This window comes from Cryptotermes secundus, unplaced genomic scaffold (assembly GCF_002891405.2).
Source record: "Cryptotermes secundus unplaced genomic scaffold, Csec_1.0 scaffold481, whole genome shotgun sequence".
In the NCBI taxonomy this organism is placed as follows: Eukaryota; Metazoa; Arthropoda; class Insecta; order Blattodea; family Kalotermitidae; genus Cryptotermes; species Cryptotermes secundus.
Genome location: NW_019720570.1, coordinates 879,929 through 902,974, shown reverse-complemented (window position 1 = coordinate 902,974; position 23,046 = coordinate 879,929). Strand labels below are relative to the sequence as shown.

General features: G+C 41.9%; 1 long non-coding RNA gene across 1 annotated transcript in view; it reads left to right on the top strand.

Annotated features, from left to right (window-relative positions):
* The window catches only part of LOC117282692, a 106,404-nt gene that overhangs the window by 39,250 nt on the left and 44,108 nt on the right, over positions 1-23,046 (top strand). The gene's annotated exons all lie outside the window — the stretch shown is intronic.

The following is a 23,046-nucleotide window of genomic DNA, read 5'->3' as shown; positions in this document are numbered from 1 at the left end:
CCTCACACGAGAATCAAATTCTGATTCCTCAGTTGACGAGTCCGCGGCTCCCTATATTTTCCTACAAATCGTCTTCTTTAAAAGAATTGTTTCCTTTGTTATTTCTGTTTATTTTACAACTTCATGTATTACTTCTAAATAATTTAAATTCGTAAATAATTACGCGTATATCTGTGGCTTTTCTAGCTCAGTTAAACAGTAAAGCCATTCATAGAGATATACATTCGTCAATCAAGGTACGAGTATTTATACTGGGAGTAGTTTGTCTTACTTAAGTTATTTTCTTTATTTATCTTATGCGTAATTAAGACAAACTGTAATTGCCTTAGAAGCAACTTTACCTTCATCCTTTCACTAACGGTATAGACTGTATTATATTCCTCTTCTGATAACTTTTCCTCAAAGAAAAATATATTTGTCTGAGGTCCTTCGTGGGTCTGGCTCATCTCTTCAGTTCTCCTTTATATTTGCTTCCTTTTGCTTTTATTTTGGATTAAGAACATCACAAGCCTTTGTAATTACCTCAAGAACAAAGCGGGGAAAAAACTTTAATCAATTAGCAGCATGAAAATGTCATTTACTCACGTTGTTATTTCTACTTTGCGTTTTTTTTTTATTTTCCTTCGTTATTAGAACATTGCGGCTTTAAGTCACAGTGATGGAAGGACTCGTGGATCAAGGAATAACTTTTCAGTAAAATCCCAGGCACACAAACTATTGAGAATATCAGTGCAGATAAAACTCTGTAATAAAGCTGAAATAATAAAAAAAAAAATCTGTGAAATGAGGAAAGAATCTAGAAGTACTGGTGTAACACCCGCTAAGAATTCGACGGAAAATGTCACAGTTTGTTATACAAATTGTCATAGTATTAATTCTACTATTTCTTCCTTTATTCAATTGTAATCCTACATCTTATCGAATGATGCGTCGAGGTCGATTTGTAGCCATCACCCACGAGTGACACGATCGAATAGTCTATCATGAATCATCTTCTTCGTATACTACACTTTACTTCACATATCTATATCAGAGTATTGTTAGTACTCAAATAATAGACACGATACACTGAAACGGAAAGTTTCTCGCTCGTTCGTGACATTTTACGTAACTTACTTCGTACTATATTATATTTAAGCATCCTCTTGCACTATACACTATATGTAATAATACAAACGCCGTCGTGAATGCAACAATTTTTTTAATTTGGTTGTAGATCTTTGTCTTTTCTTCTTCTACACTACATGTTTCGGTCGTAATTGGCCATCATCAGGTGTACTTCGTACGTTCATGCGTCATGTTAATATTCTACGATTTTTTTCTGCGGTATACCGAAATTTCATTATGACAAGGACAGACCTCACGTTTACAAAACATATTCACATAAAACAAAGAAAATAAAAAAAAAAACTCCGTGATTTTAGTCCCCAAGCGAACTATACCGACCGAGCGACCGCCGCCTGTCGGCGAAGTTTAGTGCCAACTCTTGCGGATAGAGGGTGTCGCGTGGTCAGCAACGAATTCCCACGGCCGTTAATTTCGGTTTTCTAGCCACAGCCGCTATTTCCTTGAAATAGCTCCACAATTATCCTCACGAGGCTGAGAGGATCCCGTTCCAGACTCACTACTTCTCAGAAAAAAAATCTGGTAGCGCCGGGAATCGAACCCGGAACCTCTGGATCTGTAGCTAGGAATGCTGAACACTAGACCACAGAGACGGTCGTGTAAACAGGCTATTTTGAAGAAGACAGTCTCTGTGGAATGTGAGCTGTCACAGCGGTGGCTACGAAAACATAACGTCATGCAATCCGATAAAATTCAACTGACGTTTCGGAGGAACATTTCGCCTCCATCTTAAGGGCCCAAGATTAGGCCAAGCAAAGAAGAACAGAAGCAGAGGGGAGGCTGAGCGACACAGAGCAAAAGTTTTCCTAAATTTGGTAATAAACTGCATTTCTAAATATTAATTAGATGTGCTTCGTTTTTACGAGGCTGATGATCTTAATACGTCTGTATACGTTACAACGAAAGCAGTTAAAATCGGCAACCGATTCAGTCGGTAATATTTGTATAAGCTCAGAGACGGTTAGGAGTGTCAAGAGGGAATCCAGGCTTTAACAGGGTCGTGTGAATGTGGGTAAAATTTTCGATGTTTCGGGAGTGAAAATTTTCACTCTTAAAGTGAATAGGGTGCGTTAATGTGCATTGATATATAGAATTTTCTCCAACGGACCGACAGTAAGAATAGAATCGGGCTTAGAAGTGCATTCGGTGGTCCTTAAATAGGCTAATTTCAATAATATTGTGACACACAGATGCAATGCCAAGTAACAACGTTGTAAATAAGTCACAGTATAACAGTGTTGCTAGGGAACAGCTCTGTGAACACGGTTCTCCGGTAATGAGAGAACAGGTAATAATGTAATAGATGCTTTCTGTGCGGTCCGTGCCCGGACTATATAACGAGGACTAGCAGTTCAGTTGTCAGCTACCGCGATAAATATATCTGCCCTCTCTACGGCCAGCAGTAGTTGTAAACGACAGACCCGTCCTATCGTCAGAGAGGGCGCCCCACATCAACAAACCTGCATCTGTCTGACCATAATAGAAATCTGTCCTGCCCCATATTCGGCTTGACACCAAGATAAAGTGGCCGACTGACCATCGACTGTAACATAATTTTGAATTGTCAGCTAAAACTTTAAGTTTTGAGAAGTAAGAAGCTGGTAGCTGAGGCTGAGGAGAGTTCGGAAACACAGAGGAAGGGGAATGCCCGTCGTTGAGAGCCGCTACAAAGCAACGGATAATGAAGACTGAGAAGAATTAATGTGTGCTTTAGTTACGATATTCTTTGAAGTAGTTAATTGTAGCTGCGATCTGCAGATGTCCAGCAAATCCAGTTTCCAATTCAAACCTCGTCTCTAGTCACACCCAAATCATGAGACAATATTTTTCTGTCCACTGTCTCTATTGGTCCGGATCCTGCACCAGGCCACACCCACATTCGGGTGTACTAGATCAAAACTTTTATATAAACGAACACTCACTTATCCCGCTAAGAGGCAGAGTGCGTCTCCGAAACGTCAGATGCACTACCGGCATCCACATGACGCAAAGGCCCAAGAGAAGATTCAGCAACAAGGCGTGTGTGAAGGCGTCACTGGTCGTTACTCAACCTAGGACTCAGCTGTAAGCTGCTTGCGCTGCGGAATGACAAGGTGGCACACTAGTAGCTTCAATTATTTTGTGTTCCTGTTAGGCCAGCTGACTTCAGAACCACACATGATACAGATGTTCGTGTGTAAGGCGGGAAGGAAGGCAGATGTGGGGTTCATAGAGGGAGAGAAATGCGTAAGGGGGGGGGAAGTCTTAACCCCTGCTGGTAATTTTGGATTGGTGGAGGGTAGGACTGCACGAGTCTCATGAGAGTTAAAGTTAGCAATGCTTTTCTTACTTCCGAGGTGAGGTTCAGGACTGGTAAAGGGTGAAACTGGGGCTGAGATTAAGGACATTCCTACTGCCCGAACTTCGGCAGTTCGGATACTTCCCTGCAGATGTCAGCAGTGCATCCGCTGAGAGCGATGTGGCGTTCCGTATCATTTCTGGATTGAGATTTTTATACCGGATTTGAGGTTATCACAATGGTCACTACTAAGAGTAGTCTTCTGGGAAAACCGCATGGAAATTTTATGTCAACATAAAAACATTCTAATATAAGAAATTGACTGTTTCTTACAGAGATGTTAGATACCAAATGAAATGCGGCGATTTCTTGCTATCATTCAAGGTAAACTTTTCTATATCTCATCTTGTGTTTAGAAACCAAAAGATTCAAACGTGATTTTGAAAAATGTTTTGTGTGGGTGTGTAGTTTTGTCCCTTACTGCGAGTGAAATACGTAAGGAACGGTAGGTCGCTCTAGAACTAGGCATTTAGAAGAATATTTGAACCTAAGGAAAATTAAGCTATAGGAGGAGATGTTTATATAATAATATGAAGAATTTCATGTTTAGTCATCTACACCTGTCATTATTAGAGTGGGCAAATAAATGTGAGAGGGGCGTCATATATAGCACGCATGGGGGATAGGAAATAGTCTAAAAAGTGGAAATGTGAGGCAGATACATGCATCGATGGAGAGATAATATTTAAGGATATTAGAAGTGTTTTCCTGGGTGCAGACTGGCTGCAACAGACCCAGATGGGTTGCAGTAGCAGTAAAATTTTAACAAAAATTCGGGTAGTTCTGAAGATAAGGGTAGCTAACATTTCCTTTGCAAATCTTCTGGTTCCCATCAGGGCCAGACAGTTCTTCTCGTCTTCATAACTTTCAGACTGTCTCATGGGTAAAGCAGCCGGAGCTAGAACCTCACCATTCACCTCCATCTAGTACCGAAATACTTCCTCTTTTCGCGTAGATACCATTTGGAGCTTAGGGCATCCGTGAAACGCTTTTGTTCATTTCAGTTTCTTAATCTAAGATAATCGGTAGGACTCCTTCGACGGGGGATCAGCCCGTCGCAAGGCTGATATCTAACACAAACACAGAATATATGTAGACAAACATCCATTCCTTAAGCAGGATTCGAACCCATGATCCCAGTGTTCGAGCGAGCGATTACGGTTCATGTTCTAGTGCAGCCACTGTGACCGGCATTACCCAAGGTTAATAATGATTAGCTAATTGAGATCAAGGATAGGTTTACTTTGATCAGTTTGGGGACTGTTAGCTTCCAAAAAGGGACTGTGTTCTGCGGAACTGGCTAGTGCCAGTCTTGACTTGTGATACTGGACAAATCAAATCCTATCCCTCTTTCAGCTAGTTACTGTACTGATCGAGCTATCCAGTTCATTGTCTGTGTAAATCACGTGAGGTACCTGTGGGCTACATACCTAAGGTATTGTGTCGTCTCTCAGTGGCTAGAATTTGGGCAGCCCTGCTCTACACTCTTGACTACTGACTCATGGAGCTGAGCCCTTCTTGAAAAGCCGCACCTACCCATGGAAACCTAAGGTTAATTACCGTGTTCACAATAGCCCTCCACTGGTCCCTATCGTGAGCCAGATTAATCAAATCCATACCATCCCATTTCATCTCTCTAAGATCCATTTTAATATTGCCCACCCACCAACGTCTTGGTCTTCCTGGTGGTTCCTTTTCTTCTGGCTTTCTCACCAATGCCCTATATGCATTCCTCTTTATGTTCATTCGTGCTACATGCCCTGCCCATCTCAGCCTCCTTGACTTGATCATTCTAATTGGTAAAGAATACAATTTATGAAGCTCCTCATTATGCAGTTTTCTCCAACCTCTTGTCACTTCATCTCCCTTTGGTTCAAATATTCTCCTCAACACCCTGTTCTCAAACACCCTCAGTCTATATAACATAAGATAAAATTGTCCCTATGCTTAACTAATTAAGCAGTACTCCATGAAGGCGTATGGGGGGTGGATGTATAGATCCTAATTTTTTCGACCTCAGTACTAGTTGGAGGTAAGTGGTCAGCTTCACGCCCTGGCAGCTTTACCCCCGGTACCCATTGGATAGAAGGTGGACCCCAGAGCCGGTCTGGACGATTTGGAGAAGAGAAAATTCTTGACCCTACCGGCACTCGAACTCCGACCCCTCAGTCGACCAGACCGTAGCCAGTCGCTATATCGACTACGACTATATAACGTACATATTTTAAAATAATAGGACTTATGCCTTTTCGATATCGCTTTTTTGTCGTATTTCCACATGTCCCGGTAGGCGTTGCGCTCTGTGCTGTACAATACGGTTAATCCAGTTCTGTTGCTTTCCGAGCGTACGTAATGACGTAATGACCGAGCCTGAACCTCGGTAAGGGTCCGCCTTTTCCCTCGATCCGCTTGCATCTCAGTCAATTATTTAGACTCAAATCAGAGGTAAAAGGAAGGGATTCGTAAAGGGGGGAGAATCTCCTCCGAGGGACGGCGTTGGGTGTGTAAAATGAGGGCAGAGATTGTACAGCGACTGCTCACCTTACCGCCCGACATTAAACTCCTTCTTTCAGGTCGATAAGACGCGAAAGTTGGCAACGTGTTTGTAAAATTTTATGGCCATTCTATATCAGATATTAATTTGCAGTGAATCTCTTATTTATTCGGTAAGATTACTTTTTTTTGGCTTTTTGTTCCGTTATTCAGATTGCTGTGTGCTTTTTTCCGCATTATCAGATCTCACACACTTATTGGCACTGTTAGTGCGACGTGTTTCCGTCAACACTACAGCTGCCAACAGGTGCACGCCTGATACTGTCCGTGATATCTTACGCTCTTAGTGTCAGTATTCTGCTATATTTCATTGCGTGAAATATTAGTCTAGAAACAGTTACGAAAGTAAACAGAAATAATAATGAAGAAAGCAGTCTTCTGGGATTTGGCACCGTGTATATGTGGTGTTAACCGACGTTTCGGAGGAACAGTCTGCTTTTACCGGTTCTCATGGTCTCTTCGCTTGCAGATTTCTTATATTTTTTCTTATACCCTGAAGATGGAGGCGAAACGTTCCTCCGAAACGTCGGTTAACACCACATATACACGGTGCCAAATCCCAGAAGACTGCTTTCTTCATAGTCACCGCCGTGAAAGCCTCAAATCTTACAAAAATAATAATACTGATTAATGAACGCAATGTATTGATAGAATTTAATATTTCTGTTGTTTTTGTCTTTATGTTGTCTGTGGTTCTGTATGGTGTGCAAATTTGTCTCTGACATTAAGGGAGGAATATAGACTGAGGATGTTTGAGAACACGGTGTTGAGGAGAATATTTGGACCTAAATGAGATGAAGTGACAGGAGGTTGGAGAAGACTACATAATGAGGAGCTTCATAACTTTTACTCTTCTCCAATTGTAATTAGAATGATCAAGTCAAGGAGGAGGCCAGGCATGTAACAAAAATGGGGGGAAGAGGAATACATTTTGGGTATTGGTGGGAAAACCAGAATGAAAGAGGACACTAAGACGTAGGTGGGTGGATAATATTAAAATGAATCCTAGAGTTAAGCAATGGGAAGATATGGACTGGATCAATCTGGATCAGGATAAGGACCAGTGGAGGGCTCTTGTGAACACGGTAATGAACCTCCGGGTTCCATAAAATGCTGGGAAGTTCTAGAGAAGCTACAAAATTGGCGACTTCGGAAGAAGAGCTCAGCTTCGTGAAGTTAGTGTAGGTATGTCTTTATGTTCAGTTAATGTAATGATAGTGACTAATTCATTATGGAGATTGCAAGAGAAAGTGGGGGTCTCCTAATTTAAGGTACTACCCATTATTTACCTGAAGTGACTGGGGAAAACACAAAAAGAAAACTCAGTTATATTAGGCGGTATCCAGGCGGAGTTTCGAACTGACAACTTCCCGATTAGAAGTCAAGAGCGTTACCACTACCCTAACCCGCTCGGCAGTTGGTTGACATAAAATTCCTGAGGAAGGATCTCCTAGACTTAGAAGTTATTACGATAATTTATCTCTGCTGTAAACCCGTTCAGCCGTTGAAGTAAATTATGATATTGTCCAAGTTGCAGAATGTCTACAGCTGCAGTACACTATAAAACAGGACCTGTAAAATTTTGTGAGCAAGATACTTGGGGGCCATGATTTTAGACATTTCACGGGTTGTAGTTTCATACAGGCGTAACACGCCGTAACAATGTTACACTACAGGTAACATTGCCTTCAGTATGCTATAACACAATTTTTAAAGGCCCACTTTTTTTAAGCGGTAATTTTATCCGACATTTAATAAGGATATATCGCAGGATGCCGGAGCTGTCTCGTTACTGCATTCAGTCCGTGTAATGGTTAAGGAGAACATGTCTCACACGTATGTCTCCTCTAATGGCTGCATCCTTTTAACTTCAGTTGGCTAGCTGAGTAGGTAATACTCTATTTTGACTGCAGAGGAGCGAGAAGAAGGAGCTGCTCTAGATGAAGAAGTGTTGGGATTGGATGATGATTTTTTACGATGTCCATCAATGGCCTGATATGGGGCGTTGCCTCTTTCAGGAAGATGGTTTCTCCATCGTCTTCGTGAAGAAGGAACGGGAAGTGAGAGTATGGGTTGAAAGACGAATTAACTGTCTTATACAGGGTGATTCACTCAGAGACACCAAATAAAGAACTATAAATCACGGAGTTAAATATCGAAGGAAACGAAACTTAAGAACACTATATAGGCCTATATCGCAAGACCGATAAATTTGCAATGTATGTGACATATCCTTCAAACGGTGATTTCAATTGTTCTATGGTGTAAGAATGTATATAAATACATGGAGCCTCCTGTACTTCTGACTCCAGGAGGGTAAAATCCTATTTCAGTATCTTCTATTGCTTCATTAGATCCACATATACGAATACTATATGACAAATGATTGTGTGATTCAGAATTTTTAATGTTTTCTTCCTTGAAGTGAATCACCCAGTATTAATTATTACGATATCGCTAACACAGCGACGATGGTTGAAGTGATTTCGTTTAGTTATGAATATTCTCTATGGATGCAGCAATAAATACGATTTTTGAATATGACAGACTTTGAAGATATCAAATTTAAGCTTTAACAAGAAGCTTGTGCGTTCTGGTTTTTCTTCATTGAGTATGATAACGATTAACTTTGACAAAATTAAATCTTCCCCGAGAAATTTCAGCTGGTCAAGAAATTCCTAGCCCCTTTTAGAACCCGGAGGTTCATTTCCGAGTTCGCAAGAGCATTGTACTAAGCCCTGAACAAAATAAGATGAATCCAGTGTATATCATGCCTCATCTCTTTAAGATGTATTCTAATATTATCCTTACATCTATGCTCAGAATTTCCAAGAGGTCTCCTGTCTTCGGTTTTGCATGCAAAATTTCGTAACCACTTCTTTCATAATATTGTGGCGTACTGTGGAGGAAGAGAAAGAACCGTTGCTAGGTAATGCCGCACGCAACAATAGAGAAGGTGTTACGATACGTGTCGCGTAGTCATTGCTATGTAGCGCCCGCAGCATAAGCGTGCGCGGTGACGTCACACAACAATAGAAGAGATGTTGCAAGAGGTGTTCTCTGTGGGTTCGCTCCGAGCTATATGACTCAGCCGACCTAGTTCATTTAAGACAGTGCAGTGCAGTGCAGTGCAGTGAGAGTTCGGCTGTGGAGTGTTAACCGGCGGGCAACGGAAGCTGAAGAATCTCCATTCCTAAGATTCGTTACCAGGAAACACTGCAGATGAATAGCCATTGTTGAGAGCTGTTACCAAGCAACGACTAGTGAAAGCAGACTTAGAAGACTTAGTGTGGAGATCAGCAATGGAGTTATAGTTATTTGTAGTTATGACCTGTAAGTAGTCCATAAATCTATTCATCAATCCAACGCCGTCTAGAATCAATAATACACCTGATATTGTATAGAGAAATGTCCGTCTCTCAACTAAGATGTATTACAAAATGTCTTATGCTTTTTCATCTTTTACCGATTGAGCTTTCCGACCTCTTCCCTTTCAGAATTAGCTTGTCCACGTACAAATGTGGCACAGCCGTAAAATTCCACACTTTAACTCGGGAGGTGCTCCTTTAAAATCTCGGCCAGGGTTCCGGCTATCCTGACTGAATTTATTCATGATTTTCTTCAGTATTGCCAGATGTTTCTGGGGGTAATAATTCATTAAGTTGTGACAACATCCTTAAAAATACTTTTCAATTCGTTATTCACCGGCCATCCTGGGATCCTGGATAGCTCAGTCGGTATAGCCACTGGCTAAAAGCTGGACGACAGAGGTATCGGAGTTCGAGTCCCGGCAGGGCCAAGAATTTTCTCTTCTCCACGTCGTCCAGACCAGTTCTGGGGCCCACCCAACCTCCTATCAAATGGGTTCCGGGAACTCTATTCCCGAGGGTAAAGCTGAAGAGGCGTGAAGCTGACCACTTACTTCCAGCTAGTGTCAAGGTCTAGAAAATATGGGTCTATACATCCACCCCCCCCATACACCTTCATGACATAGTGCTTAATTAGTTAAGCAGAGGTATAACTTTACCTCTTTTAATTTTTAAATCAAGTGGTATATATTGTAACCACTGGGATCTAAAGGATAAACATAATTTTATTTTTTTTTCAAAATCTAATGCAATACATAAAGCAAGTGATTTTAATGTCCCTCCCACCTCAAAATTTTGCGCGATCGTCGTTTCATTGTAAAATATGATACTGAGGTTGCCTACGAATGAAAAATATTCATGCACAGTTTTGGTGAACAAATTTAAACTTTCAAACAGGGGACACAAACACACACACCGACAGCATGGCGATAATAAAAGGAAACAAGATAAGGTAATAAGGACCTAGTTCATTAACTTTAGCGCCATGATCATACGTTCAAGTATCATTTCTCGCCTCGCCGAAAGCCGTTACATATTATGAACACCCTTCCTCCCTTCGGTACCCTTCCACCCTTCAGTGTTCATTGCAGATGGGATTGGAACTGCGCCCCGAATGTTTTATCTCTCTTCTGGTTTATATCATGTGCACCCCCCCCCCTCAGCTCTCTAACCATACAACCCGTTTCCATTACTTTTAATGCACGAAGAGTATCGCTGAATTAGGCTATAAGCAGAGCTTCCCCTCCCCCTTGCGTTACCGGCATTGCTCTTATGGTATCCGGTATTAATTTACGTGATGGGCTAGACAAGCCTTCTGCACAGTCAGTTAATATGGTCCATATTCGTTCTGTGCATTGCAAAGGTCTCGCCTCTCCATGCGAACCTGGGCTGCCCTCTCATGGGGTGCTCTTTTGTGAACTTTCACTCCCTCCGTGATCTTGCGGGAAATTGTTTTTATCTGGAAAGAAATAAATACGCCCTTTGAGGTTAATCTAGAACAGTGTTGGGTTGAGCGAACAGTTTCACATCAGAGGGTCAGTACAGCCAAAAGTGACAAAACGCAATGCGTAACATAGGGTAGTGGCAGCTCAGAGCCATACAGGGTTAAATACAAAAGAACTGAAGGCTTAAAAAAAGTATTGTAAGTAAATTAAACTGGACACAAAATCCAGTGTTTCATTACCGGAAGTAGTAACTCAGAAAGTTTGTTTTATTTTCTCGTTCTACGAACGCACGTAGTTCCTGAAGCCACCACGAGGAGCAGTGTAACAAGAGTCTGCCCCAACGATGGGTTGATCATAAAAGAAAGAAAACCCAAAATTGGGTGAAATACTACCGATCTATGCGGCATCACTATTCATAGGCATCACCGTGGGAAATGTCAAGTTTTATTCTCAAATACGTAGCAACCGTGCGGGTTGGCTCAGCGGTAACGCCGTAGGCATAAATGTAAAGGTAAAGTTGTCCCTGTACTCAACACTACACTTTGAAGGCGTATGGGGGAGTGGATGTATAAATCAACATTTTCTTGACCTTGGCACTAGCTGGAGGTGAGTGGTTAGTTTCACGCCCCTGCCGCTTTACCCCCGGGAAAGAACCCCTGCTACCACCTGGATAGGAAGTTGGAGAAGAAAAAGTTCTTGACCCTACCGGGATTCGAACTCCGACCTCTCAGTCGTCCACCCCTTAGCCAGTCGCTATACCGACTGCGCTACCCCGGCGGTAGTACAACGCTGTGGACATACAGGAAACTGCTAGGTACTCTGCCGGGACATCAGCTATCCTAAATGTGGTTCTTCATGATTTTCTTCATAACTTCCAATCAAACGTCGGAGTTGTAGCTTGGTTAGGACACTAAAAATTTCTCTCCAATCCATTCCATTTCACTATTCACGAATCCTACCATTCGAAGCTGTATAATATAGATAGTGAAACGTCATAAAGTAGCCCGTAATAAAAACAATATTGTCACGTTTAGGGGTGATTACTATACGGGGTTTATATTGGGTGATTCGATTTATTGACGACTTAGGCACAGAACTCGTAAATACAGGTAATTTAAGAGCTACCGCTGATCTCCGCAATTTACAATTCACTGTTACACCCACTACTGTTCTCAGTCTGTTACAGTCTCCGCTATCCGTTTCCTAGCAATGTCTTCTAACGCAGGAACGATAAGTCTCACTGAATCACAGCCTCAACAAACTCCCTCTATTTTCTCTGAGCTGGCCTCAGATCCTCGTTATATAGATTCGGGGCTGCCTCAACAGAAAACGGCGTTTCGTAATAATTCCTCCATTGTTATAGAGGCGTGTATATCTCACATTGTGTAGAAACAGTAGTTCTATTCTTGGGTGCGTGTTTATTTCCACGGGGACCTGTTTATCGAGTCGTTGCCTAGTAATGAACGTCTAGTCTGGCTCCGCTATTCCGGCTTTCAGGCGTCATATCACAATATTTGTACCATACGTTAAGGACGTGGAGTAAGTTGAGTGGAACAGAATGAATCACAGAAGTGGAATCTCTCATTTACGTGTATAGCCCTTCACGTCACGCAGTATGTGTGACTATAGACGGGGGTTTGGAATGGTGAATGGATTTATTGACCACTTATACACATGACCCGTAAGTGCATGTAATGACAGCGCCACCGCTGATATCAGCAATTCACAAATCACCGCAGCACCCGCTAAGTATTTTTCCAGCCTGCTGTGTCTTCATCTACCGTTCCCTAGGAACGGCTTCTAACAGTGGAAATTCTTCAGCTTCGCGCTCTCAGATTCTGTTTTCACAGTTTCCCGTGCAGAACTCAACTAAATTCATTGCTAAGTCTGTCCTGGTCAGAACTTCTCGGCGCGGACCACATAGAAAACGCCGTTCTTCTAATATTGAGTGCGTGTATATTGCGGACGTTACCTAGTAACGGCCACTGTTTATAGAATCATTGCTTATCGATGGGTCTATACGCCACAATATAGCAACCACTAGGCTTTGAAGGGTTAAAAGCAACAAAGAAAAACACTCGAACTAAATTTCGCAGCGAAAGAAAAAAAGGATTTGCTTGTCGTGTCATCACTCGTCCTCCTAAACCTCTTCAGGACTCATAGGAAGCGAGCTCCCAGGTTTGTAACCACTGCTATAAAGATAATTGTGTTAGGACTATTTAATTGTTATCTGTGCTTTTACAGCTGTTGGATTTCGAACTATATTCGGTGCGAAAAATGGCGTTACCTTATGAAATAGCAAAATGACTCTTGACGTAGCTACAGTACAGGTATGTTTTCTCACGTGTCGGTTAAACATAGGTAACATAAACCACATTATGGTTTATAATTTCTAGACAGGAAGGATCTGGTTCAGTTATTTTTAACCCCCTACAGCAGAAACGGCCATAAAAAGGATGCGAAGTATTAATAACCCCACGTGCTTGCTCTAAGGGCCCAGAGCTGTACCCTGTGTGCTCAAGGGATACTTCTCGTGCAGACGCCAAGGCGCAAAGACAGGATGCTGTGGCTGTGTGCACTGAGGTACGGGGGCTTAATACACACGTTGGTGTATACGTAAGTTTTCAGATTTGAATACACAAGGTATTCGGTTCGAATCTGTGACGTTTATCGTGGTCTCTGTCAGGCAGACGCTGGGATAGTACCTCGTTTGGGCCACCGTTGCTTCCATTTAATTAGTTATCAGTCGTCCTGAAACCCCACGCTGTGTAGACTCGGTGGCGTCAGCGTCAGGAATAACCGCTAGAAAGCGATCTAGTTCTGTAAGTCAGGAACCTAATATTTATTTAAACACCACGCCATGAAAACGTATAGGGGAGTGGATATATAGCTCCAAACATTTTTAAACTCGGCCCTGGGTGGAGGAGAGCTTCACGCTCCTACCGGTTTACCCGCGATAAAATGCCCTCAGCAACCATTACGTTAGATGGGCTCCAGATAGAGTCTGGGTGGCATGAAAAACAGAAAAATATTTTGTAGATTATGGTTATCATGTTGTATATTTCGGGAAAAGCCTGAAATTTTGGAGGAATATATCGCCTCCATCTTCGCGGTAGAAAGATGGAAGGGTTAAAAACAAGGAACAGTAAGCGGCAAGCAGGCTTAACTTTTTTTCCGAAACGTCGAGATCTTTATGACGTTAGTTTCCAGAATATGGTACAACAGTAATCTGGCTTAGGTTCAAATAGTCCTCACAGCACGCTGTTCGGAACCCCCCCCCCCTGTGGTTCCCCATCTAAAGGGTGTAAAGTAATATGTACAAATTCATTCATTCATCAGTAATCTGTCAGACGACAGGTCCACAGTCTCTTCCAAAACAGTTCCTCCATTTAATGCGATCCCAAGCTTTGTCCTTCAAATGAGAATATCCTCTTCTGTCCCCAAGGTCATCCAGCATCTTCTTACGTCCTCTTCTTCGTCTTCTGGTCGCATACATGGCATCTCTGTTCTTGGAAAGAGACTATCCAGGAAAAGTGATAATGTGGAAGTTTCATATAGCAATATGTACAAAACAATAAGTAAAATTATTGTTTTGTGTAATCTACTTTTTACGTTTTTAGAATGGGGACAAAAGAGAAGATCTGATCGGAATATTAGCAAATATTTCCAGAAATTAATTTTCTCTTAATCTTATTTGTGAATGTACCCACATTAACCAGAATCTCCGAATGATCTCGGATAAAGATGAATGAGTAAGGGACGGTCACTATTTATTTTTGTGTACTGAAATGCTACGCCGTGTAGTGTGGTAGAATATTACGTTTAAGAAATATTTGCTGTCATTATCTTCAAAGAAGAAGACTGCCCCGTTGATAGACGCAACAAATTCCGCCGAAACGTTGGTAAACTACGCCACGTCTGATCTCCGAATATATTTTTATAGTCACTGCCTTGAGACTTCAGATGTGAAATATTTTGTTCACTTCTGTTTATGACATCTCTGTTTCACCGTCGGAGATTAAAAAGATACTGCACAAACAAAGGGATGTGGTTAATAATTTAAATACGTGTGATTACTATATACACCACTTTTCTTTATTGCTAGTGGGGTGAGACTAAGTCCCTTGTACTGCGGCCACTTCTGGCCTATTGTACCAGTCCCAGATGATAGGTGAGGGTGATTGTGGAGCAATTGGTGGAATGAAGATTGGCAGGAGAAACCGAAGTACTCAGAGAAAACCTGCCCCAGCACCACTTTGTCCACCACAAATCCCACTTGACCAGACCCGTTATCGAAACCGGGCCGCCGCGGTGGGAAACCAGCGACCAACCGCTTGAGCTATGGCGCGGCCCAATATATGTACCACTTACTTTAACGTAATATAAATCTACATTCTTCCCACAGAGTGTATTTATGTGTTTCTATGGTTTTCATAATAAACAATGATTTCTTCCTTACCGGTTGGGCTTTGTAACGGAGACGTAATAGGTTTCCTGTGAGGTACGGATTCTCTTCTTATATATTGCTTATCAGAATTTCAGGCTTTAAAGGATTACTACAGCTTAACGAGAACGCATGTAGCACAATGGAAGTTTTATCAGAGAGTCTCGTACGAACGAATGCAGAGGTTACAGACAAACTGAACATGTTAATATATTCTCTTATTTCGTGACGTTATGAGTGTCGCTTACACCGTCCCAACAAGGAGGACATGTCCTATCTGACCCCAATATAAAGCTCGTGTTCCCGAATAATTTTTTTGGCGTCGTAATTTGTGTGATGGCATAAAGACATTTTCAACATGGCGTCATGATGGGCGATGAAGTAAAAGGGAGATGGACGCTTTATGGTCATGTCTAGAGGAAACTTGGTTTCATCTTTGCAATAGAGAAGAGATTTAACTTGTGATCACTGTGATGGAGGAAGAAATGGGCCGGGTAAGAAGGCTGGCCTCACAGTTGATTGCTAGGACACCTAGGTATGTGACGTGGAGGTTACCGGAAATTGCTTATTACCTTCCGCTCATGGAGCTGTTATGTTCGTTGCGGTCAGAGAATGACATCTCGCGTTTTATTTTTCTTCCTATTTCTACTGCACAGAGAGAAGCTGTTGGTGGACACAAGATGGATAATGGTGTTTCGATCCGAAGTATAGACAAGGGGAGACTTTGGGGGGGGGGACACAGGGGATGATGTCCCTCAAGTGAACTGCTAGATATGTGCTAAGAGACCATGGTCGAAGCAAAATCCCCCCTCCCTCACGCTGCTGGTTAGCTTTGTTGATATTTTACCGAAGCCCAGTAACTGAAACTTCAGTACAACTACAGCGTTAACCAATAGATTAAAAAAACCAACCCATTATAATATATACAATGTATGGCCGCCTCTATGGTCTAGTGGTCAGAGTTCCTGGATACAGATCCAGAGGTCCTGGGTTCGATTCCCGGTGCTACCAGGTTTTCTGAGAAGTAGTGTGTCTGGAACGGTGTCCACTCAGCCTCTTGAGGATAGTTGAAGAGCTATTTGAATGGAGAAGTAGCGGTTTCGATCTAGAAAACCGAGATTAACTGCCGTGGGGATCCGTTGCGCTGATCACGCGACACCCTCTATCCGCTAAAGTTGGCACTAACTTCATCGACAAGCGGCGGTCGCTCGGTCGGTATAGTTCGCTTGCGAACTAAAGGCCATGGATTTTTTTGGTGTTATGTATAGCACACCGCGGAATCTGCTCTGTTTTATACGTAAAATTTATGAAAAGTAAATGATAGGAGATTTGTAACTAAGAATCGGACTTGAAAATGACACACGTGTGCCGAAACATGTCATCCTGGACAGAAGACTCAAACTTTGCAAATAGTTTTTTTGTCTACGGGAATGTAACTGACTAGCTTCAGGGAGCTGAGCACTTCTTGAGAAGCCGCCAGTCGCTCAGCCACTCAAGAATTTCCCAACATTTTATGGAACCCGAAGTTTCATTATCGTGTTCACAAAAGCCCTCCACGTGTCCCTATCCTGAGCCAGATGAATCCAGCTCATATCATCCCATCCTATCTCTTTAACAACGATTCTGTTGACAGGAACATAATGAATATTATCTACATGTGGACAGTTAAATTAATTAAATATCTATGTATCCACAGCCCGTCAATAATGGAACAATTGTTTATTCACCATTTAACACTTAACAACATGTTTCGGCCATATTTGGCCATCTTCAGGTGTTTTTAATGCATCCAAACTGTTACACTGCTCTGATGTGCACTAACCACGCGTTGCGTTAAATTTAGGTTGAAATGTGTCCATGTCTTTTAACCAGTTCCATTTCTGTAGGTTACATAGAAACAGTTCTGAACAGAGTAGAACTTGAAATTCTGGCATCTCGAGACAGTCTCCTCTGGATCAGAGTGGCTAAAGCGTGCGCGTAGGTTGATATTTTCAAAGTGGAACCTTGGGAATTCAAGTTTCCTCTGTTCCTTCTCCCTTCTTCCCTGTAAGGAATAACTTACTTTGATGGGCAACTTCTCTTCACTTTTCCTTAGTTTCGGCAACTTTCTGAATCCGATTGGTGATTTCTAGCGGAAGATCTTTTGGACTTGAGCCAGTGAGTATAGTTAACGACTGATAGAAAATGTATTTCTGATCCTTGTCGTAAATGTTGTTAGACTCGATCCGAAGTTATATCAGTTAAGACACTGAATGGCATATACGTGAATCTTCCCTTCAAATTATCAATATTTACGGTTCTTTGATACGGAATAGCGAAAGAGTTATTTTCGAAAAAACTTTATTGTTACCACAACTAGATCGTGGTTCATGGAATGTACTATATTTTATAGAGAGTCAGAATTTTTCTTCAGAAAAAATAAGTTTTATTGAAAATTTGTTACGTCCATTGTACTTGTTAATATTTTCCTCGTATCTCTTTCTGATATCCTAAGTAGTCTGCTCCCTTCAGATTTCCTTACAAAACTCTGCATGCATTTATAATCTGTCTCATATATGAAAGTGCCCCAAGAATCTCATCAACTTTCACTCTCAAAATATTCTGTGGAAAATGTGAATTTTTAATTGTTTTTATATCGGTGTTCTTAACAAATATATCTGCTTCAAAGCTTTTAGATCCTTGCTCCATCATTTGAAGCAGAGTTTCATGATAAAATGTGAAACATTTTTATGATTTTCCCACAGTGAAACCCTCATGATTGTGACCAAGCTATGGACTGGAGCCGCGCCATAGCTCAAGCGGTTAGTCGCTGGCTTCCCACCGCGGCGGCCCGGGTTCGATGAAGTGGGATTTGTGGTGGCCAAATTGGCGCTGGGGGTAGGTTTTCTCCGAGTACTTCGGTTTCCCCTGCCAATCTTCATTCCACCAAATTTTCCATCATCATAATCACCCGGGGCAGGCTACATTAGGCCAATCAGTGGCCGCCGTGCCGAGTGGACCCAGTTGGACTCCACCCCTCATAAAGCGAATTTAAAAAAATAGCTATGGACTGGGCGACCAGAAAGTATGTGCTCCATTCCGGGAGGGAGAAACGGTTCTTCTCTTTATCGTGCGCAAGCTTTCTGTGGGCCACATTCGGGGACGCTTTTCTGGGGGTAGAGCTAACCAGTCACATCCATCTAGTTCCGATGATATGAATGTGTGGATCTATACCTCTGCTTCTCCATACGTCTTTACAACGTGGTGCTTGAAGTAGCACAGACAAAACCACTGTTCTTATAATTCTCTTCCAACAGGTCGAGACACATTCTGCAGGCTTTGCTATCGATCCTTAAGACGCCATTAAATGTAAAAAGATCCCAGATTTTTAAATTTTTAAAATGTGAAAAGAAGTGCGCCTTAGAATGGAGGGACTGCTGCATATGACGTGAAACTTCTGTCGTGTTGGGCGGGCTGTTTGTTGCTGTTCGTCCTTAGCAACGGGAGCTTCGTCTTGACAGGTTCCTTGCGTCATGAAGATCTACAGAGGCTCATGCCCTGATAATAATGCTCACGTCTTCAGTTAGTGATCCATAGGATGCGCATGAAACTCAGTTTTCTTTTCAAAACATGGTTTCATTAAATGTTGCCTTGGAAACTTTAATCACTTAAGAATTTCAGAGTTTCAGCTTTTAGAAGTTGAGCGATTATTTATTGAGAAAATTCTCGTCATTAAACAGACTGGAACAGTCGTGGTTATTGCCATAAATCCTATGTGAAATTTCAGATTTGTGTTGTCACCTCATGGGGTGTGATCTCGCGTAGTCTGGTAAGTGGATAATAACTTTTCAATGGGACATGCTCATTAAAGACGAAGACAATGTCGTTTCTTAGCCCAGAAAATAAAAATAAAATTCTAGAACAGAGATTGCGTCGTTTTGTTACTCCATTTTATTGTAACAATTTTCACTAATGTACGATTCCTACTACAAGAAATTAGTGTGACATAATCTAAACATTTTACTGTCTCTCTTATAACATATACTTACTTACTTGCTTACTCGTGGAGCTGAGCCCTTCTGGAGGGGCCGCCAATTCTGCAGCTACTCAAGAATTTCCCAGCATTTTGTGGAACCCGAAGGTTCATTACCGTGTTCACAAGAGCCCTCCACTGGTGCCTCTCCTGAGTCAGTTCAATCCAATTCATACTATCACATCCTATCTCTCTAAGAGTCATGTTATGTGGGTCCCTCTCACCACAGCATGGCGCGTCTGCAGGTTGTGGGTGGAGGAGACGCCCTCCAGTTTTGGAAGGAAGCTGTGAGTATATTCAATAACACTTAATTCACAAAAATTAATTCAGCTTTTTATGTATCTTCAAGCTGTCCCTGTAACAGGCCGTGGAGGCCCATAGGGTTGTGAGACGTTGAGGTTCCCACATTTTCTAGACAATCAGGTCAAGATAGCGGTGAGGTTTCAGCCTTACGCGCCGGCCGCCTTTAACCCCCAGGAAGATTCCTGGTACTCATTTCTGTTAGAAGCTGAGTCGACTCCAGCGCCATAGTGCGGCCGCAAGGATTAGGTAAATTAAAAAGATCCAGTGACCCCTTCTCTTACGAGTAGCATCAGCTAATGAATACTCGGACACCACGGCCGTATTTTTGATGTGCCGTAGCTGTGTGTGTCAGGCTGCTGCTTTTGGTTCTCTCGTCGCATACACAAATGCATTGAGAGGGTTTCCTTGGACCGAGCGGAGCAGCCAATCACTGGCTTACTGAAGAAACAAAAGAATTAGATGGATGGAAATATAAGAACCACAGCGATGATTCGAGAAGCCGTACAAACTTCATTCTGCAGCAAATTTGATCAAACGAAAATTATCCTCGCTTCATCCAGTCCATAAAACTGTGGTTTAGACTGTAGTTCTCTTGTTTGTGACGCAGTGTAGTCTCGTGGATTGTTACAAGTGTTTCAGAGGGACATACTGCCTCCATCTTCAGGGGTGAACTTCACGTCTACAGCATTTAGAAGACCACAGTATTGCCGGTGTAAAACATGATTGAATGTTTGAAATCAGATAATAACCTAGATTTTTAAGTTGTCATTAGAAATCATCAGATAATGACGTAGGTTTTAAAGTCGCTATTAGATCAGTAGCTAATGAATATATTTTATGTTGTCATTAGAAATCATCAGATAATGACGTGGATTTTTAAGTCGTCATTAGGAAGCAAATATATCCTGACTCAACTTGCTACCTTCTTGACTCTTGTTTCTTGCTTAGCTTATTCTTCGTCCTGGAAGACGAAACGTCTGCTTGCTCTCAACGAGCGACAGGGCGTTATTTCCCAGACATATTTATAACCACGGCTATGAGAATATAAAATCTTAAGAGTTATATTCTGTTTTACTATAAGCGCCACAATCGTCCTACCGGATATATCGCTGAATACATAAGACATTTCTTCTATAAGATTGACATCTCAAAGTCTGACGCACCCTGAAAAAATGTTACAGACGAAGTTATGAAACTCCCTGGTCGTAATAAAACAATTTATTGAGGTAACTTCCCTGCGAAATATAGCGCTCAGAGGTTGGGATGCGTCTGGCTATAATCGGTCTGGTTTTATGGCATATTAACATTGTAGCGATTTTTATCGAGCTAACAGCTTTGCCATATCTTCCCACGCTTTGCGATATCACTCACGGCGGATGTCTACATGTTCATCTCGCTTCTGACAGAGCAGAGGCTTCGTAATAAGGCAGCACTTACACCGCTGTCACGTGCCTTTCATTTCGCAAACTCAATGCAACTAGAGCAATCAGAAATCACACTCTTAAGAGTACTGAACAGAACATTTTCCTCTAAGCGTAAAATATATGGAGTGACTGTAGAAGGGATATTGGATTGGATATTGGATTTATTGACCATTTCATTACACTGTCATCGCTAATTTCCACACTTTACAAGTCACTAGCGCACACACTATTGTTTACAGTATATTACCAGACGTTTCCTGGTAACGGCTTCTAACAATTGCTAGTCCTCTGCTTCAGGGCTAGGGTCCTCTCTGAACGGTAAATCTCTTCCAAATCTTATTGTGATACGTTCCTCCTAAACGTCGGTTCACACAACATCTACACGGCGCCACATCCCAGAAGACGGCATACTTCAAAAGTTTGCATTTATTGCCGAAATAGATTACAGGAAATTATCTTTCTCACAAATATTGGAATTATGTAATTTCGCTTATGCGAACATTTATAATAAAGTGCATACCCTAGGCTTGGTATGTTAATCAGAGGCGGAATGGCCCATCTGGGATCACTTCCGAACAAAACCGAACAATTACGACCGCAAACGGAAACAAATGAACGCAGTGTCCCCGAGCCATTTCTCCTTAAGGTCTGGCCTGGAGTGCGCCCTGTAAAAGGTTTTGCGGTTTTCTTAAAATGTTAATAATTTCATTCTTATTTTATGGTATAAAGGCTCTCCTATGTTTATAGCATAAACTTATATGTTTCCGATGTTTTTATGTCTCGTTTCAGGTAATAAATTGGTGTTTTATATTTTGTTATTATATTCTGGTCATTCGGGAACCTGTCCCTCAGTTACAACATTGCACCTATAGGAAGCAGACGCTCATAATATGAAACACGTTTTACGAACTATTTTTCAGGAAATTAAGACGGGAAGTTGCATGCCTCTGTACATAAATATTCCCATCAAGCAATGGATAGAAGAAAAACTATATCAAGATTTATCTAGTTCAATTTTCTACAGCCATCTGCTCACTCTGGTTCCTCGCTCGCGGATTTGTTATACTCTGAAGATGGAGGCGGTACGTTCCTACGAAACGTCAGTTAACACAATATCTACATGGAGCCACATCCCAGAAAACGGCATTCTTCATGGTTACCTCCGCGAAAATCTCAAATCTTACTTATGGAGCTGAGCCCTTCTTGAGGAGCCGCCAAATCTGCAGCTACTCAAGAATTTCCCAACATTTTATAGATCCCGAAGGTTCATTACCGTGTTCACAAGAGCCGGCCACTGGTCCCTATCCTGAGCCATATCGATCCAATCCATACCATCCCATCCTATCTCTCTAAGATCCATTTTAATATTGTTCACCCACTTACTCCATGGTCTTCCCAGTGGTTTCTTTCCTTCTGGCTCTCCCACCAATATCCTATATGCATTCCTCTTGTCCCCCTTTCGTGCTACATGCCTTGCCCTCAAAACATAATTAAATTTTCCCTCGTCGCCCCATTATGTTCACTTTAACAATGTCTGTAACCGTAGCGGATCTGTATTTACGCCCTTCTCTATCAGACGTAGTGAAAATATAAGTGCACATTTTCTAACAGTGTAAGTTCTTGCTGCTGACGCGGTTTGTCTGCTTGGGTGGCTGTGAAAAGCAGACAAAACGCGATGGCAAAAAAGGATATGAATTTAACGCACAAAAGAATAAGAAAAATAGTGGGACAATAGAATGTACGTGGTGAAGAAGGGGTAAGCTTGAGGGTTTGTGTTACACCATCATGATTGGAATCGGGGAATCCCATGGTTAGATATGAAACTGCATTGTGTGGATCTTATCTGTTCTTTTAATTCCTATACAAGCCGAGACGAGAGGTTATTTTCTGTTTTTCATTGTGTACGGATCCTGATTGTAGGATAACAATCCTACATGGATGACATTTTCTCTCTGAGAGACCATTCAGGTTGGCGGAGCCTTCCTCTAAAACATCTGGTGATGGTTCTCGTAAATGACTAACGCAGTCATGAAA